Raw genomic sequence first — 21,979 nt, 5'->3', positions numbered from 1 at the left:
CCAAGTAAGCATTTGTCAGTGTGCAGTAAATCTATCACTGATAGCTCAGAATACTAGTGGTAATAGGTCTACATATTCACATAAATGTTGTGTAAGCATTTGCAGTGGTGAGTAAAACTCTACACTGATAGCTCAGTACTGGAAGTGGTAACAGTCAGGTCTGAGTACAACATGTACATCACTGTCTACACTTCTAGCTTCATTTATAAGACCTATACCAACCTTCTGACTTACACAACAGTGTCCACAGCAAACAAGCATGGGCCCCACTCTGAAAATCTGAAAGGGCTACGCCTACATACCTTAGCAATTTATGGCATTGGGTTGCTATGACAGTGAGTACTGCAATTACCACTCAGCAGGCTGTATGCATTTACCAAATGCTGGGCAACAATTGGTGCAGAGGGCATCACATGCACATGTGCAGATACCTACAAAAGCAGATAGTACTTGCTATCCCCACATGCAATCATTACATTGCACATTCCAGATAGTGAACAACTCCAAGCGGGACAAAAAAAAAAAACAAACAGTACATTTCTGTACTTAATAAAAACAAAAACATCAAAGCATACACAGACGGACCTGAAAGGGACATACAGGTATGTAACAGTTTGTAGTTACTGGCCCAGTAGTAGATGTTTATGGTTAGTACTGTAGACCCTCTGAAACATGCATATGTGGCAGCAGTAGGTATGTATGCACTGATGCCATGCACAAGTATTGCCATGGAAAAATTGTTGTGTAGCTATGTGCAGTGGGACATAAGTGTGACATTTGTAGCTCAGCAGTACATGTCAAACATCTGAACATATTATCTATGGTCTGTACAGTACTGCGTTTAATGGCAGTTTGGGGGAGTACTGCAAACACCTATATAAACTTGGATGTCACAGAGTAAGACATGCATGATAGTCACATAATGTGTAGCTTAGCATTGGCACCTGCTGTAGCAGGCTAGCATAGTAATGTATCATTGGCAGCTATGTATACCCTTGTACTATTACTGTATGCACACGTGACAACTGTCCATGTTGCAGCAAGACCCAACAGGTCATCCATGAGGTGTATGGACTTACAACAGTGTGGACCTTGTGTCTGTATGGTACACACATACGTCGAGATACATGTGTGTCTGATTTATAAGCATCTGAACATGTGCATAGAGCAAGGGACATACTGCAACTGTTTGTGAAGGGCAGACATTTATATGTTGGTGCTGGTTGTTATGTGTATGTATGTATATATATATATATATATATATATATATATATATATATATATGTGTGTGTGTGTAGGTTGTAGTGTGCATCAAACAAGACAGCAGTGCTGGCATATGACGTGTTGTTCAAACATCGTGGGTATGATTTCTTAGGTATATAGTCTTCCAGATAGGGGGTCCTGCTAAACATATATGGGCTGAGAACACCTTCCATGCATTCTGCACAAGACTGTGCAATATCATTATATGACTGTATCCCCCTCAACCGTTGCATAATTGATATTCCCACCATGAAAGGTAGACTGTATATGTGCCGATATGCATATCTATGTGTACACCAGTGGATGTTCAAATGTACGCTCCAGCTGAATGTTTTACATGTATTGCCATCCCTGTTGTTAAAAGCCCTGTACCCATGAACTAACACATAGGTGGTAGTGTACTCAACACCGAAGGTGTGATAAGAGACTATGGGACACAGGTGGACAGTAGTGTCCCTAATGATGATCACTGTGCCACACTAGTCATATAAACCTAGTAGCTGACTGATACACATGCAACACACAGAGCATCACAAACAAGTGGGATACGCTGTAGTGGACATTGTACAGGCAGAGTCAATACACATGCACACAACATACACCACTTTGTCATATGCAGTATGTGTTAATATGATACACACGGCGTATGTAGACACCTGCTGTAAGGTCATACTCCAGTATCCCATATGTCATCAACACAGCACACATAGTATACCTGAGGGTAGAGGCCTATCATGGGGTGGTGTGACACGCGTCAACACACAACACAGTCATGTTAGGCAATGCTCCCTATTGAACACCTGACATGCCTATGTAACAACTGTCTGTGAACTGTTAAATGTAGCCTAAGTGGTGCAGGTCAGGTACAGCAAGATAGCTGCCAGTGTGACAAGCATTAGTGGCCTTGAGTGACCACATGATGCTGCCTGATGATGGCTCATGGTACTACACTACATCCAGTTACAGTAGCTGCAGTACTACACATAACATTCATTGTTATACACCTGACAGTTGTGTGCATCCAGCCATGGTTTGTATATCTATGAGTGATGGTGCACAGGACATTGGAAAGTGTTTCAGACTTGCAGTGCAATGTTGTGTCCATGTACACATTGTGTACCAGGGTGAGGCCAATCATTGAACAACACACATGCATCAATGACATGTATACTGTTATCAACAAGGACTCTCTACACTCGCACTGCATGCTGTTGAGCAACACACATCCTGCATGCTGACATGTGTGATAGGACTCTTTGGCTTGTGATACTGTACTCCACCATCAACCACTAACGACTATGTTCCATATTGCTGTTGGTGCGTGTGTGTGTCAACTTGAATGTGTAGTGTATTAGTGTGCATGTGTGCGAACATCCTGTACAGATGGTAAAGTGTGCTTCCTGTCTCCCTCTCACAGGTGCTGAGGTATTGTTGGATGGGTGCAGCAGGGAACCCGACGTCACTGCCACAAATAGTGACCATGATGATACATGTGTAGTGGCACAGGCATGTTTGACAGGGTCTGTCGGTGGTCCACCAATCGACAGTACACAGCTTTCCACCCCATCTATGCGCACATACGTATTGCCATTACATCCCTCAACACCAATGGCCTTAGGTGAGGAACAGCATACAGTAGGCATCGACCAGGAAAGTGTGGTATCTATGGCACATGCAACCCCACAGAGCAGCCATGCCCAGACACCCAGAATGGTACCACATAGGCATATGTCCAGGAGTTCTCGTGGGAGCATCGCTGGTCATAATGCCCCTGGCAGGCGTGCCCGCACAGGTCTTACAACCTCAGGTATGTTCCAGGCTGTGATGCAAGCACAGGCACATATGGAACGGTACACCAGGCAGGGACTAACGGTGCAGAGGGCTCATAACACCACGATCAATGACAGTATCCATGACCTTGCCGGTGCCATCTGCAATTACACAGATGTCATTGATAGACTTGGGGGGAGACACTAGTTGTCCCCCACAATGTTATGTCCATGTGCCAGGACAGTGCAGGATGGCTGGGCCATCGACATGGACGTATGCCAGCAACATCATCAGCTGGCAGTTATCACAGACGACACCCAAGTGCCAGCCACTCCCGTAGTGCCAGTACCAGCCCCAGCAATGTTGTGGCTGGGCTGTCTGTAGACCGTCTGAGATGACCACGTGCATGTGGCTCTGGCCAGTCCCAGCAGGGACATGGATCCAGTCAAAATCCCTCTGCCTCTGATGATAGTCTGGCTTAGTAGCCGATACTGTCCGTGTCACCCCTGCCAGGCACAGGTATTGTGTCCGTGGCCGGAGACAGTGATCTGTATAGCCTGGCAGGTACAGTCTGCGGCTGTCCCACAAACTTCCGTATTTGGCAGCCACAAGGGGGTACTGTGTGCATGCAGACACACATACTACCAACATGTAGGGCTAACACATACACACACACATCAACACTGACCCATACTGTACTGTTGTCCCACACACACACACACACACACACACACACACACACACACACACGTTGATTGGATGGGTCACTGTTGGGCTCTGGAAAAACTATCACACACCTTGTGCATATGATGAAACTGTGCCACCTCCTGTCATCTGTGACATTGATGCAGGAGCAGGATAACATGGTGCTGATGCACAGGGTGACCTACTAGCAGTGTAGCAATGTTAGCATGTTGTGAACAGTAAAGTGTAATGATATCCTTGTAGGTGTATCTGAGCAGGCATGATGCATCACAGCACTGATTATCAATTTAGTATTGTTTACACCAGTGTTAATTCCAAACATGGACTGTCCACACATGTGCCAGTTGGCTAATGTGTGTGGTACTGGCAGCATGTGTCGGTGACTGGATGTTACGTGTGTGATGTGTGCAGTACAGATTTCAAGGTGTACATTTGTGAACATGGTGGAGGTGCATGTGTGCATGGTGGCCACATGGGAAGGGTGACATGCCCTGTATTACACAGTGTTAATACTTCATATTTCCTACTGGTGTCCAATATGCATTTCACTACACATGTCACAACTTGGGTACACGTGTGTATGACATGGTATGACACTATGCTGTGGGTGATTATCGGTCATTGGTTAGCATTCTGGTAGTGTACATAACCTCAACAGCCTGATTTTAACCAATCATTAGATGATGTCTTGACAACTGACACACAGCTGTAGGATACACAGTAGCATTAGAATCTTTCCGGTATTGTACTTTACCAGTTACCAGTGGTAATGACCACCACACATTCCCGTGACCACTCCTGCTTGGCATGTGTCCATCCCAGGTGCAAGCAGACACACTAGGGATATGTACGTCCACATCTGGTGATGCATACAGTGGCCTACAAAGCATTCCCCAGATTAGACATTTATCCTCCACAAGGGTATCATACAGACAGATACCTGTTGACAAACCCATGTTGTGAAGCTATGAGCCAATAATAGCATAGTCATCCACATTTACTACACATAGTATTCTGGTAGTACCACATTGGTAGTAGCACACAACATGTAGCAGGGGTACCAATGTGTACAAACAGCCACATGTGATTTCATCTGTCCTTTGATATCCACATTCCAAAGCTATGCTGATGTCCCTCAGTGTATCGCATGAGCAATAAGGGATCTGTATGCATATCCATGGAGTTGTTGTACACCTACAATGAATGGCCATTACTGACAGACTGTGTTGTGTTTAAACATGTCTGTCATATGCCACAAGCATACACCCACACGTACACTATTCTATAACAACTGTCATGTGTGTGTGTGTGACACAGATGACCTAGGGCACAGCTCACTACAGTGGCTGGACTTGTCACATACACACACATATGTGAGATACGGTCCAAGAAGCAGCAGCAACAACCGTCAATGGTAACAGATGTAGTTGTGTTGACAACAGGCTTCACACCTATGAAGTGAATGAGGTCACATGTACATATGTGTCTTGGCCACACAGTTACCAATTTAGGTCACATGTACATATGTGTATTTGCCACACAGATACCTGCAGTGTGCAATACACATACTGTTGTTTTACTGATATGTCATACAGTAGTAAAAGCAAAACCTACAACACATTGCTCAACTGTCACACACACACACACACACTCAGCAATTGCAGGATTCAAACCCCTACCTACCTATGTCATGATACTAGACAGATATGCATTACCACGATGCGCCATATGCTTTACTGGGAGTTTTCATTTCCACTGCTGTATTTGTGGGATATTGACATCATCAAACCAGCCAAAGGGAAATTCACCTCTTTCAATGTGTTTTCACAGTCTCCAAAAAGGCCACTCCTCTCATAGGATTAGACACACACACATACACACACTCAGCAATTGCAGGATTCAAACCCCTACCTAACTATATTATGTTACTAAAGAAGAACGCATTATCACGACGCGCTATATGCTTTACTGAGGGTTTTCATTTCCACTGCTGTATTTGTGGGACACTGACATCATCACACTTGGCAAAGAGGTACTCACCTATTCTAATGTGTTTTCACAGTCTCCAAAAAAGCCACCCCTCTCAAAGGGAATCTCACACACACACATTCACACTCAGCATTTGAAGGATTCAAACCTCTACCTATGTTATGACACTAGGGAGATGCGCATTAACATGACGTGCTATATGCTTTACTGGGAGTATTCATTTCCAAAGCTGTATTTGTGGGATACTGACATCATCACACCTGGCAAAGAGGAATTCACCTCTTCTAATGCGTTTTCACAGTCTCCAAAAAGGCCACTCCTCTCAAAGGGAATCACACACATACACATACACACACACATATACTCGGCAATTGCAGGATTCAAACCCCTACCCAAATATGTTATGATACTAGAGAGATACGCATTAACATGATGCGCTATATGCTTTACTGTGTGGTTTCTATTCTCCTGCTATATTTGTAGGATGCTGACATCATCAGACTGGACATGGTAATGTGTGTGCACTTAGTTTTATGCAATCCCAGGAATGAACCTTGTGGGTCAGCAGGTGTGAACAGCTTAAACAGGAATCCACAATTCATAGCTTGTGTGATCCATCTGTGGACAAATTGCCATTCCTTCATATGACAATACATATTTATGCACAGATTGTTGGTTTTGTGGATACAACATGTGTCTGTGATGTTGATAAAGGGCTATTCAAAGTCTATGTGGGACGTGTGTTGCTCCTTTCAGTGATATATGTCCTGGGTGGCTGCCTTGAAAACAATCTAGCAGGTTTGGGGAACATGATCTGCTCATTAACATACCACAGACGTTTGGGTTGTGTGTTTGTCGGATTACAATAGCTCTGTTCCTGACTGCAATCATGATGGACTCCATGGCTTAGCAGTTCGGACTTCATAGGCTTATAGGACTATAGTTCCCATGGTCTGTTGTGCACCAACACTTGTGGGGTGTGCCACATGTTGCTGTAACACATTCAACAGTGTAAGATCCTGTAGAGTGTGTGAGGCTCAACAGACTGTTCAGATGCAGGGTCTGTTTGTTCTGTTGTTCACTTATGAAACATATGGGGAAACAATGTTATCCACGTGATGGGATTCATTTGGCTTTGAGAGGAGCAGTTTACACATTCTGCATGTGATATCTCCTGGTATGATGATAGGGTCTTTTGTCAGTGGGAGGTGGGTATGTATGTATGGGCCTGTCTGACAGGATGTTGACATTGTCAGTCAGGTACAGTTGACCCTGACTCAGGACATATATGACTGTACATTGCTATTTCTGACATAGCTGAAGCAGGTGTAATGGTTCTGTCTGTACTCTTTCGCAGATAATCTTTCCAAAGCAACGACAAACCTGAACACTAAACCCCTGTTATACTCTTTTACACACTTAACACACTACTGATCCTTTGTAATCAGTCAACAGTGTATGTCATCATTATATCCTGGCATGTCCAAAGGTTGGTTTCGTGTGTACTCTCCAGTCCAGCTGGTGCATATTGGAATTTTGATGCATTGTTACAACTGCCTTATGTACACAGACAAACCTGTCCTCCTACCAACAAACTAAGATATATGTGAGAGATGCAACTGTATAGACAGACAGGAGGCTGAGCTCTCCCAAGCCATGATTGGCACAGTCTATCAGTTGGTGAAGGTAGCCACACACACCACAAATCCAGTCTCACATGGACCTATGACGACAGCAAACCAAATACATTACCACACACACACATACTCGGAGCCTCTAAATATACTCTGCCTAAGCAGCAGAGACATCCAAAGCAGACATCCAAACAACTGCTAACCCACAACTATACACACATCACATAGTTCACAATGTCAGTGTGCCACACAGTCACTGCCCTTAGGCCTACACAACACACTTGATACACTTGTAATAGGTGACTGTAATTGTCTGTCACACTGACGTCCCACTCACCAGGCTGAACAAGGAGAAGGTCACTTTGTGCTGTCTTGTCGGGTGCCAGGATCTGCCACATGACACATGCACTCTTGTCAGTCCACTGCAAGTACAAATATGGCTCCATCATTGACCATGCTGGTGTGTAAACTCTCAGACGTTCCTCCCTAGACTACATGACAAGAGAGATAAAGGAGCTCTCTGATCATGTAGCCCCGGCCAGTATGACCCTGACCTTGTGTAGCATCTTACCCTCACTAAGAATTATGTCACAGTATACAGACAAACTGATCACTTAACAGTTGGCTAACATATTGGTGTCATTCAAAGGGGATCCAGTGTCTGTCAGCCTGGGATTAGATGCTCGACATGCCATGTAGATTCGCTATGGACGCCATGCACCTGTCACCTCTAAGCTTTCACAGACTGGCTAAGGCTCTTGTCACACCCATAGTGGCTGTTTGAAGCGAGGCTCAGAAGACAAAACAACCTCCATAGACGTTACAGGGTAAAAGAAATGGAGAGTAATGCTGCTCAACAACAGATGTCTAACCCTCAGAATGCATGCACTCAGGACTCACATCAGTATGGAGACTGTCGATATATGTGCAGTAACAGACACCTGGTTCAGGCTCCAAAAAGCACACCAGCACTACCAGGTTTTACTTCATACCATGATTTCTGGACACCAAGACTCGGACTGGACAACAACAATAGTTGGGGTATCCATATACATCATTCATGCACACACCTCCGGGTTGGTAGCACTGCACAAAGCATCGGGGAACATACATGTGCAACTGACAGTGGGCCAAACTGCATTTCAGTTTGTAGACTGCTACAGACCACACTCCCAAACTCGGGAACAACACTCAGTATTCCTGGGAACACTGGGGAATGTGAAAGTCTCTCCAAACACCATTATATTGTGTGACTTCAAATACACAAACATTAACTGGGAATACTAAAGCACAGACACCCTCGCACAACAGTGGCTAGGATTTATAGACTCAAATGCTATGGCAGAACTGGTCACCACAACCATAGGGGGTTAAAACATATGGTACCTGATCATCACCAACATGGGGACTCTGTTCCACACCAGAGGTACACCCTCATTGTTAAGGTCAGAACATACATTCATCTCACTGGACATATATATCCCATACACACACACATCCTAGGTGATCTCAGTGCAGTACTTCTCATAAGCAAACGTCACACTTATACAAACCAAGGTGGTATCCATCAAAGACCCTAGGACAGTGTTAATTATGGCTCAGACCACTTAATCCTTTACAAACCCATTCTATGGACAACTACTGGAATGCATGGATCGTGCTATCCCAGATAACTACAAGACTCACTCCTCCAAAGGCAGGGGACCTGTCTGGTGGACCACAGCCATTAATGAACTATACAAGGACAAGAGGAGGCTACTACATGATAGAGCACAATCCCAATCAGGAAGGCATCTCTGATCAGTACTATGGAATAGCTATGATCACTTGTTGATTCATCAAAGAGCCACTTCTAGCGGACACTTGCAACAAACACTATGGACAATCACAAGGCTTTCTTTAGTTATGTCAGGGACCTGGGTGGGAACTCACAGATATGCTGTGAATTACTGCATAATGACAAAACATACAATGAACCCACTGACATTGCAAACATCCTGGCAAACGGGTTCAGTGGAAATGTTTCCCCACCATCCCCCCTGCAGTGCACATGTCCATCCCAACAGTGTGCAGTCTCCCTGACATCACAGATGAACAGGTGAGTGCTGCCCTCTCCATAGCAGACAACACAGCATCAATGGGACCAGACGGTGTCCCAGCCTGTGGCATACATGAGATTCATGACGAACTTCACCCTCACATTATGTCACTGTTCAATATCAGAGTTACTACAGGATATGTACCCAAAGAATGGCGTACAGCAACAGTGTTCCTGCTCCACAGTGGTGGTGCCACAAGAGACTCTGGGTAATATCGCACTATATGCCTAACTATCCTGGTCTGCTAAGCTATGGAGCGTAAAGTCATGAAACACACACATAGACATTGTGAACCTACAGACACTGGATCCTACACAATTTGGCTTTGCTGTAGGCAGATCTTGCCTCTTGCACCTGTTTGATGTCTTTAAACAGTTAACAGGTCCATAGAGGTACAGAGGGTTGTCCACACAGCCTATCTGGAGCTCGCACAACAGGTCAACACAATACCCCACTCGGCCATTATACATAAGCTCACCGGCTTCAGTATCTACACATATGTCACAAGATGGATTGCTAACTGGATCATGGATAGCACCCACATGGTCAGTATTGCAGGTGCCATGTCTGACTATACACCAGTTACATGTGGCATCCCACAGGGCTCAGTCCTGGGACCTCTCTTGTTCCGTATATATTTCTCAGATGTACTGGCTAACACAGGAGGAATATGGCTGACCATGTTCGCAGATGACTGCAAACTGCATGCCATAATCGACTCCCCAGCTGGCACAAGCATCCTCAAAAAGGGTCTCACAGAGATGGATAACTGGTGCCAGAGCCATGGCCTACAGCTACCTTCCATTAGATGCATAGTCATCACCTTTGGTAATAACAACGTGCCCACACATTATCACATAGGTGATGATACATCACGTACGGTGTGTGTGATTTGTGATTTGGGGACATGAATAGTTAGTACTCTCACATTTGACATTCACGTTGCCAGTGTTGTTGGACACACCTTCTATATAGCCCACCTTATCCCATAGGGTTTACATCTAGATCAGGTGGGGTCATTGTGCCCCTATACTCATCAAGCCCATGCTTGGATACAATGCCCCATTTTGGATGTACCTTACCCAACACCTGTAGCAACTAATATCCACAAATGTACCTAACCAAGTGGATCTAGGGACTCACACAGGTGGTATGCGCAGTTTGGCTATGGTGACCCCAGCTTTCCTCAGTTGCTTACTGCCTACTTGGATGCGATCTGTGCCTGTTTGAAGCCATGTCCATCACAGCATTGATGGACAGGCTCCACCTCAGGATATCAAAGTCCCTTACAGCTACACGCTCCAGGGACGGGAACGTCAGCACTTATGTTAATAGGACATGCTGGAGGGGCAGATTCCCATCCCAGAGGCACCACTCACTCAGGAATGAGATCCCAGTCCCACATACGCAGAGACCCACAATGACCACCTACAGGTGACATCTTGACAGGTGGATGGGTGATCGTATGTTTAGCCCTGGGATATGTTCTGGGTCCCTGCTAGACAGAGGCAGAATAAAATGAACATGTGTGGGATATCCTGTGTGACCTACTATTCACAGGCACAGTCTACTAATCTAGCAGGGTTGCAAAAGCCAAACACACTGTGGCTAGGCTTATACATACCCTAGGGCAGATAGCCTAGCGTCAACCTCTGAACCTATGATAATGTTCGGGATGCACATTGTTCAGTGATGGTACTGATTGCAGGTTTTGTTTCTTCTTTGCTTTCCCACCTTCTATGAACAACCTAAGTATCTGCATAACATATTTGATTATGACAGGGTTTCACTATATTATATATGTGTCTGATGTCATATAACTGGGTGCACATGGCAGACTGATGAATACTGCGTGGTTCCTGGGTTGACACATGCAACTTACGGATATGTGTGGCCCACTGCTGCACTCAGACATGCCCTAAGTGTATGAGCATGCCCAGTTCAGACTTTCAGTGTTTTATTGCCTGACATTTGTCTCATATTCAAGTGTGTGAGCATGCCCAGTGTGACCTTGCAGTATGTTGCTGTCTGAGGTCCACTACATTTGTTGGTGTGTGTGAACATTACCAATATTAACATTTATACTATATGTGTGTTGAATATCAGGTTTTATTCTTACTGCACACCTCACCTTTGCGTCATAACTTGACAGGGATTATGCTATGCCCGCAAGGTTTCCATGAGATACTTTGCATAGACTTATCAACATTTTTTTCATACAAGCTGACCATTGACATACTGTCATGGTTTAGTTGTTCTGTACTATGACTATAGTGCACTGTATCCTGGGTTCGAGGACTGTCACTGCTTCATATTTTCATACATGGCAGAACAGACTGTTTCAAGAAAAATAAAGCAAATATGAACATGTTTACCTGCTTTTGCTGAACTATGCCCAAATTTGACCAGACTTGCACAACATTCATCAATGTTGACCAACAGTGCCCAATATTGCTCAACATTGCCTGTAGTTGTGCTACTTAGTGTGTGCAATTTTGTTTACATATACTAAATAGTGGTGAGAGCTGTTTAGCAATGCTTTATACTGCTTAACACATAGCAATCATGCCTCAGGTGGTGCTGTATGGCTGCCTATGTCGGATGCACATTTTACACTCCCTATACATGTTTGTTAACAGGTAGTGTCAAGTTAGGCATCCCTTCTACTATATGTGCGAGTCGGACAGAGGTATCATTTCCAGGGTTCCTACTGAGCCAGTGTATATGCTATGCATTGCCTCTTTGCCAAGGCCAAAGCATACTGGGAACGCCTCCTTCTGCCTACTGGGGCAGGCTCAGGTTGTTCCTTCTCTGAGTCACGCTCTGCCTGTGATGGCCTAGGCAATGGTAGGGGGCTGTTGTGCCCGGCCCTATGCTGCTCCTGCTGCAGCTGTTTTTGCAGGATCATATTGTGTAGCATAGCACATACCATGACTATTTGGGTACATGTAGTTGGTGAGTACTGCAAGGCTCCACCAGATGTGTCCAGGCACCGGAACCATGACTTGAGTAGCCCAAACACACGCTCGATTACATTTTGTGTTTGTGCGTGTGCCTCATTATGTCGTTCCTGTTCAGGTGTGTGTGCATTTCTGATGGATGTCATCAGCCACGGCTCAAGTGCATATCCAGCATCCCCCACTAGGTGACCATGAGGGATGTCCCCATTGGCAAATGTCTGGTACAGCTGTGTCAGATGCCAGATATGGGAGTCATGGTAGCTTCCAGGGCAGCCAGCACACACATTCATTATTATGCCCTGGGCATCACACACGACCTGGCAGTTGATGGAGGGATAACCCTTGCAGTTATAGTAGACCCTACCCTGCTCACCAGCTGGTGCTTTGATACAAATGTGCATGCAGTCTATTGCACCCACTACCTCAGGGTATTCCGCTATTTGCTGGAAGAGACGCATATTGCTGGCCAATACCTCACGGGAATTGGGGAAATATACATGATCACCGACATGTGCTGACATGGCATTCAGGAACTGGTGCAGTACCCTGGATGCTGATGCCTGTGAAATCCCCATCATATCGCCAGTTGGTCTCTGGAAGGTACCTGTTGCTAGTATTCCTAGGCCAACACATACCTTGGTTTCCACTGGGATGGGTTCCCCTCTGTTGGTTGTGTGTGTGTGTGGCGTGGCCTGCACAGCTCAACAATTTGCTGCATAAGGTCTCTGTTCACTCTATAGCGCTCCACTATCTCCAGCTCATGTAGCCCCTGGTAGGTTACCCTAGGCCTGTACACTCTTCTCCGTCTCCTCACTGTGAGTTGCTCAGCAACATTTGCATTTTCACCACCCTCAGCATGTTGCATATGTTGCCTTATAACATCAATAGCAGCCCCTAACATTTCTTTGTCTCAGTAAAGTTTTTTCAGTTTTCACTTGTATTAGCTTACTGCAGTGTTGCAGTGTCTCTGAGAAAAACATACTGGAAAGTTGTTTGCTGTGTTTTAAGTGCTGGGCTGGGCTAGTGTACTGCCTGTGTAATTGCCTGATTCTGATGGTTTTCACCTGCTAGCTCTGCTAGTACTCCCTGGTTAACTTCCTGCTATTTGTTGTGCTTACTTTTCCCTTTGTTTCCTCAGGGGGGCAGCGCCACACACACACAAGCGCAAACACGTGCACACCAGCTCACACGCGCGCACACATGCTTACACGGATTACAACTTGCTTATTCTTGCTAACACGTGTGCACACAGGCGCAAATGCTCTTACACGGGTTTCAACATCCTTACACTTGCTTACTCCGGCTTAAACGGGTGCACACAGGCGCACACGAGTGCACACAGGCTTACTCGGTTTTACAGGCGCATACACGTTGCAGGCATTTCTACAAGAAACTTTGGTGTTGTTCACGGCATACACCTTCAAATTCTTGCCTTTAGGTAGGGTACCTATTGACACACCTCTTCCAGTGATTAGTATCTGACAGCAGACACATGCCACTCTACTCCAATGAGCTTCACTTCTCTCAGACATACCCCCTTATGATGTCACTTATCTTCTACTCTGTTACACCCCTTATCCTACTCCTACACTACACTGACTGTGCTCTTTTGCTATCTAAACTTGGGATTCACTATCCTTACCCTCATTTGCATAGGATTGCCAACTAATGCTTGGTTACATCTCTTAGACTGAGCTTCCCCCCCTTAGCAACCTCTACTGGTAGCCATGTTGTCTTTGGACTGCCATTCCCTTGCACTGTATATTAGGGATTAATATAAAATCCACATGTATGGATTTTAATTATTGGTTTTCTTGTTTTTAGAGCACACCGCGTTTGTGCGGTGCTGCGCTTAAACATCGGCGATCGGGAAACAAAAAAAAATATTTTATTTTAAATTTGCATCAGTGGACATTGCCAATGGCCATAGGCATGCTTCCTCGACTGGATGCATCCTTTTTTTCGAGCTGTCACGGCTCCGTTTTGCTATTTGCAGAACCGTACTCAATTGTCAACTGAGTACATTTCTGCAAATAACACTACTCTTACTCGGACAGGTTAGGGTTTCCTGAATCGCAATTTTACCTCATTTGCATGCCTTTTAGCAAATGAGGTAATTTGCATATCCTAGCCCTGTCCGTGTAAGAGGAGTTTTAGGAGCTCTCTTACACGCCCTGCATCCTGGATCACTCGGAAGACATGTTGGCTGCATGGAGTCTTACTCTACTCTTAGACTCCGTGCAAGCCTTCGTGAATCTGGCCCTTAGGTTTTCCCAGTATACACATTACATAATTTTGACACAGTCTGGAGTTCCCAGGCCAACAAACTGCATTATTTAGCAATACCTGCGCAGGAAACTACAACAATAAAAGACATTTCACATGTACACTCTAGCAATTATTCCTTAATTTAAGATAATGGAACGAATGTGTTCAGCCAGCCACTTCAGCACCACTATTTAGATCAAAAGGGTATACAAAAATAGTTTTAACTTCAAAAGAACATTTGAAATGCTTGACTTAATTTTCCTTACAGCAGATGGCAATGTTGCAACAATCTTGAAGTTCACATTTTACAGTGTTTTCTTTCATTTAAAAACACAAGCCTGTATTTTACATTTATATGTACAAATGACAGAATTGATAGAATTATGTATCAAATTTTATTTGACTAGGCTGGCAGCCTTCACCCATCTTTCCCCAATCTTCTCAGTACCCATGGATTGCTATGTACCTAGCTTTTCCACCATAATATCTTTTTTTGATATAGAACAGAAGAATGGTAGCCCCAGAGACTGGGAGTGTTGACAGTCTTTTTTGATGTACTACTACAGTTTTTATAAAGTTCCTCAATAGAGACACCACTGGTAAGCAAGAATCCACTTATCCCAGTAGCTTGTAAAATTCCTCTGCTGTGCAAGTCTCTCACGAACATGATTTTGACAAACTGAAACAGGAGGAGGAGCTTCTCTTATAGAGTCATAGGTTCATAGGTGTTTACTAGGCTAACAATCTCAAGGGCCTTTTTAAGCCTAGCCATGCATCCCAAATCTCTGACAAGTTCTGATACCCTTGATAAGTGTAAGCAGGGGCTTGGGAGATGAAACATTTACAGGTTTCTGTGTCCATTAGAGACAGGTATCAAACCAGGGATAAATTTCCTGTTCCCCCATCCAACTGTCCAGGTTGCAACTGAATTGGGTTAGGGAAGAACTCTGCTTCACATGAATGGGGGGCCTGTTTCAGAGACTGGCAATCTCTGGGATGCATACCACTCTCTCCAGCAGGTTCTATTTATATCACAGGTAAGGTTCAAGTCTTTAGAACTGATAATTCTGGTGCTGCTAGTTTTGCCAGGGGGTCCAGAGTGGGGGTCTAAAAATGCCCTGTATGTCAGGCATAGATCTCTCCTCAAGCCTGTAAGAGGCAGAATACAGGGATAGAGCCTTGAGGCAGTCTTCACAGAACATTTTACTTAAGCCCTGTATTATTTTAGTAAGGAACCTCTGTGACGTTACAATTGTTGGATATGTCTGGTTAGGTACATACCAAAGGAGGCATTGTGCTCAATGATGGGTCTTATGAATAGTGTTTTTTGTGTTGCTTCTGTTCTTTTATTTCTACTCCATCTTAAATTCCAGTTTCATTTTATACCACTCACTAACCATAACGTCTGAAGAAATATCTATCTTCCATAATAACTTTCAAGTAATTTCCACTACCCATTCCTTAAATTCCTCTCTTTTTAACAAGTAGATGGAGAAGTGCCATTTTCTCATTTTTACTTCATTACTCTGCATTTATTATCGAAGCACGATCTGGCAGTTATTGGATATGTGTCAAAGCTTTCAGTTAAATGCATATTCTCTTGTGAAATAAAATTTCTGTCTAGTCTAGCCCAATTATTGTACCCTGGGGAGTAATATGTAAATTCTCTCCAAGTTCCATCATCGGAATTCACATCTTCCATACCAAATATTTTCATGATCTTCATAAATCTACCCTCTTTAATTATGTTTTCCCTTCCAGGTCCCCCAAATACATTCTTACGGTTGCACATCAGCTTCCAGTCTTCAACTATATGTAATATTCCCTACTGAAAGCAGATTATTTCTCCCCAAATGTTTTAAATTCCATAATAACATTTTTTTGATGGAATATAAATGTATGCCAGCATAATCCTCCTCCATTGTAGTAGCCCCAAACAGCCAGAAATCTATTATCTTTTTTTCCTCTTCTATCACTATAGGAGATCCTACAGCAATTACCCCCACTTTTCCTTTTTCCCCTGATATTCTGTTGAATATCCATCTAGAAATTCATTATCAAATTCACATGCTCATTTCTTTCCATGTGTCCCCTGCAGCACTGCTATTTGCACTCTGCATTACTTAGTATAATTCAATACTCTTATCTTTTTGTCTATACCTGTGAGGCTATTTATGTTTTAAAATAATATGGAATAGAAGTTATTTCCACCTATTACATATGACAACTTATGTGTATTTCCAACTTTCATGTTACATGCACCCACTAATGTTTAGCACGTTAATCTTTTAAGCAGTTGTTTGTCATCTCCATTCGAAATTATGACCTATGTCACATTTTTCAAAACTTTTTGTTTTAATGAAAACTCTCAAAAAACAAAGAAACAAATTCACCCCAGAACACCCCCATAAACTATTATCTTAAAGCAATCACATAAAACTATGTACATATTCAAATAATTAAGTTTAACCATCCTGATATGAACAACTGTCCCAACTTAACCACTGCACCCTCAGGCATTACCTAACGTAACCTAAATTTATGGTTGCTAAAGTGCACTTTATAACCTATGCTCCCACTTACACTACTTGCGTCTGTTCTTTTCTTATCTCTATTCCCCTCCCAGATGTGAAAAACAGATTGTATGCTTCCAAAAAAACATTAACTTTAGCCTTAAGGAAAAGTATGCTGGTTATCTTTAAATAAAACTGTTCTAGTAAATGAACTGAAGTATTCAGACTGCCCGAGAAGCTGCTGTCTCTTATTCACTTTCTTACTGAGCTGCTTGCCTTTGTAGCTTTTAATTTTATATTTCTCTCAATGCTTAGAACTCTCAAGACTTATTGCATGTACCTGTAATCAGCTTGTCTTCATGGTAACATAAAAATAGTATATACAACTGCCCTCAGCTGCAGGCTTCTCAACTCACACTGAAATATTTATTTGCTAAAGGAAAGACAATGCAGTCACTATGTTTTCTTATTTTTCGAACCCACATGCTTACACACAAAAAAATTGTTTTAGACTAAGCAATGGGCATAAATCCAGGCATTCACCTATGTCAAAGTAGGCAAGAATATCTCAACTCTACATATATGATAATCATTGCATTTTACACCACATTCCCCTCCCCAACAGCCCAAGATTACAGCATACTAACTTATACATGCTTTTTTCCCAGCCTTTCTTCTCTTTTTACATTATAGTGCCTAAATTTCTTAAACAAAAAAAAAATACTTTACCATCTTTATCAAATACATCACTAAAAAGACTCACCCTCACCTCCCTCATTTGTGACACCACACAGTACATACTATGCAAATACTTTACTATGTAACATGCAACTTATATCATGACATGTTTTTCACAAATACGTTATAAACTAAAATTATTTTAATTATACTTACTTTTATTTTATTTTACGTGTCCTTCTAAACATTAATGACATGAAGTGGAGTATATGCTTTTCAGTCCACCCACAAGTTTAACAAAGTCAACAAAATTCCAATCCTTCTCAGACACTGTCTTGTAAAGACAGTTCATAAATGTGATTTTTAAACTCTCACATTTATTCATTAGTTTTAGTGGTATCGGTCTTCTTTCTATTCATCTCCATCTCACAACACCAGACTAGTTTACTCCTGATTCCTCTCGTCAATTCCTTTGTTTTTATTTTTGGTCTCTAAAGGTTTTTAAAGTCTCTCTAAGAGCTTTACTGTCAAAAAATAAGACACAGTGTCCCCCTACTGTTTAATGTCTAACTTTTTGTTTGACAAACTTTTGTATTTTCTCCTTCGCCTGCTCTGCATCACAAAAAAAAGTTATTGATCCTCCAGCAAAACATATTCTGAAGATAGATAAATACAGCAACTTGAATTTTACACCTGCCTCTCCCTGACTGCTGGAATAAATTTGCTTCACTTCTGCCTGATGTACAGCAAGTCATTTTTTCACAAGCACTTTGCCCTTCTGCCACAGTTTTGGCAGAATGAACTTTTTCTGCTGGTATGATAACATCTTTATAAATACAGGTCTTGGCTGACTTCTCATGGCCAGGTTTGCAGTATATATTCATTGTACCCTGTCAATTATCAAACCCTGCTGTGGAATTTCAGTCTAGTTGCTTATTTTTACTTTAATAAAGTTAGTTAAAAAAAACTGTTCCTTCCAGTTTCTCTGGTACAGCAAAAAATCTCAGGTATTCTCTGAATGCTCTGTCCTCTAATTCTACCATTTTTTGAAACTGCTCTGCTTGAGAAGTCTAATACTCACCCAACTTTTTCATCATTTTTACTTCTGATTTTTGCAGTTCATAGGTTCATACTAGGCTATCTGCCCTAGGGCATTTATAAGCCTAGCCAGAGTGTGTTTGGCTTTTGCCACCCATTTTAAATTAATTTTGCTATGCCCTTTTTCGAGGTTAGTATACTGTGCCTCTGTCTAACAGTGACACAGAAGTGATACCCAGGGTAAACCTACGATCTCCCATCCACTCAAGATTCCTCTTGAAGACAGTCAATGAGGGACTCTGCCTAACCTGGACTGGGATTTTATTCCGGAGTGAAGGGAGCCTCTGAGTTATGAATCTGTCCCTCCAGCATATCCTATTTATTTCAGTGCTGAGGTTCAAGTCTCTCGAGCGCGTAGCTCGATGGGATTTGGATTTTCTGAGGTGCAGCATGTCCATTAATTCCGGGATGGACATAGCTTTATACATCAGGCACAGATCGCCTCTGAGCAGGCGGTATGCCACTGAGTAGAGCTGGAGTTTCTTTAACCGGGCAGCATATGTTCATATGTTATATAGCAGTTGTATCAGTTTATCTGAATAGCTGCTTAAAGCTTATTTCATTTTTCCAGCCTTTTGTCATTTCAGTTGATATACTATAATGTTTTTTATTTTGATCAGCTCTGAATTAATTTGATTTGTTTCCTCTAAATTACTGGAAGCCATCTCTTCTACAAAAGCTAAAGCTTGAACTGCTTTTTACTAAATAGCTGCAGGATTCTTCCCAGTCAGTGTTTTTTCTTCACCTTTTCTAGTTGGTTTTCTATAAGCTCTAAGTTTAGTCTTTGCTGGCAACAAAGTAGTGTACTTACTAGAAGTAACTGAATTTTATTAAAGGTGGAGGAATTATTGGCCCTTATCTTTCAGTTTCTCTTGTCACACTGGGAGAGCTGAAATTAAGCTGATGATCATTGTGCAGCCATCTTGGAAGCCCCACTGTACTGACAAGTTTTAGCACAGTTTAGATCTTGTGTCAAAAACACACTCCTGGTCTACATCAATAAACTTACAGATGCTCGCCCTTTCATTTGGTCCTCTTCCCCACCTTTTCTTCTATTCAATATTTAAATCAAAGACAATACCCACTCTGTAAAAACGGTTATGCTCATTTCTTCCACGATAACAATAGCCATAAGAATTCACTTACCTATTTCACATTCTAACACATGACACAACTACTTTCCTCATAAAATTTTATTATTTTCCCAGAACTACGTTTGCAAATATGCTAGTCCAGTGTTACACAGGGATAATGCCCTGAGTATGGCCCAAGCAACCAGAGTTCTATTAGTGGCTCAGGTGCTTAATGAAGTTGGCAGGTGGAATGGGCTTGCGTGTCTTGTCGGGAGACAGCACAGTAGCTCATGTGCTGTAACAACCCTTTGGGAGGAAAGATCACTGGACTTGACTTGGTGTGTGTGTGTATGGTTCACTAGGATATTGACCAATAGGCTTCGGTGAGCAAGTGCAAGACAGTATGCAGTTGCTGAATAGGAAAGCACTGTGGCACCTGCTGTGATGCAGGCTGCTCCCCCTCCCTCCCTAGAAGAGGGATTAAGCTAAGGAAAATGAAGGTTTTTGCTTCTGTGTTTAGCAAGGCCCATAGAAACAATATTCTGACTCCAGTAATGCACTCATGAATGCAACTTTCTGGAAGTCTTTTATTAGAGAAACAGGAACTGGTTAACTTTTTGGTGGCCCACAAGTGTTCTACACCTCATCTGGGCCTCAGAATACTTCCTGACATCATAGTGGAATTCTTCCTTTTCTCTTATGAATAATATCTCCAAATTAAGGATCCTCTGGTGGTGTGACAGACAGAATGTCCTTCATGTCAAATTCATATAGAAAGGAAAAATCTGGCCTACATTTGCCATCTTATCTGACTCAGAATCTGGGTTATCCAAATATTCTTCTAAGGCTTATTCATTCTTCTGTTTCTTAGCAGTAACACCTAGTACCTCAGGAATGTCCAGTGCTGGCCGTTTGGCTTTTAGAAATCTGATGAAGTTCTGAGCTAGCTGAAATATGTCTGGAAGAGGTCTGAACAGCAGGTGGTATAAGGATACATTTGGCCAAGGCTGAGGCTATCTTATTCATGATGGCTTCGCTTTGGCGTTTTGGACCTCAGTGTCTCAGTGGTGGCCACCAACAGGGGCCTCAGTTCATTGGTGAATGCTATGGCCCTTGATCTAATCTTCAGAGTAGAAAAGCTATCGAACAGATCACACTTACTAATTGCTGCAGAGGTTTCAGCAACAGAGGACATGCCCTAAAGCTGATACTGTGACAGCCTCCAGAGGAGTTGCACCAGAGGCCTTGCCAGACACAGACTCAAAGGATAGGGCATATAAAATCACCCCTCTAGTCCCAGTGTTGCCAGAAATATGGAAACTCTCAGGCTCACAGACTGCCACTGCTTATCAGAATACTTGCAGGTCTTGGTCAATCCATGGTGGTATAGGACCATTTGTCTATCTTTTTTTGTGCAATGTTGTTACAGACAGAGAGAGACCAAGTACTTCTGCAGAATGTAGGGATAAATCCTGTCAATGCAGACATCCACATCATACTGTGGGCCTACACAAGAAATATACAGGCTGTGAAAATCTTTATGCAGAATTTGTTTGTCACACTAAATGCAATTATTCCTTTTCTGAAACACCTCAGAATCACGCCCAAAATAACACTTTAATAAAATACCACCATCAGGAACAAATGGCTTCCACTTTCATAAAAAAAATCAAGGTAAGAAAAGTTCTCTTTAGTGAACTTACCCAAATTCGTTGGAAGAAGGCTGACATTTAGACTGACAAAGCTATGTACAGCATACAAATGCAGCAACATACCAACATCCCATTGCGAGAGTAGGACAGAGCTGTTTGAAGCCAGGAGGGTGGTAATACTCTTGAAGGTGGGTTGGCCATCAGGTTCCTGCATGCAGGAATCTCAGAAGTGATGAATGGAACATTGAATATTAGTATGAATATTCAGTGTGTTTGT

The sequence above is a fragment of the Protopterus annectens genome, chromosome 3.part0 (assembly GCF_019279795.1).
Source record: "Protopterus annectens isolate FY-2018-M chromosome 3.part0, PAN1.0, whole genome shotgun sequence".
Taxonomy (NCBI): domain Eukaryota; kingdom Metazoa; phylum Chordata; order Ceratodontiformes; family Protopteridae; genus Protopterus; species Protopterus annectens.
This window is presented reverse-complemented; position numbering follows the sequence as displayed.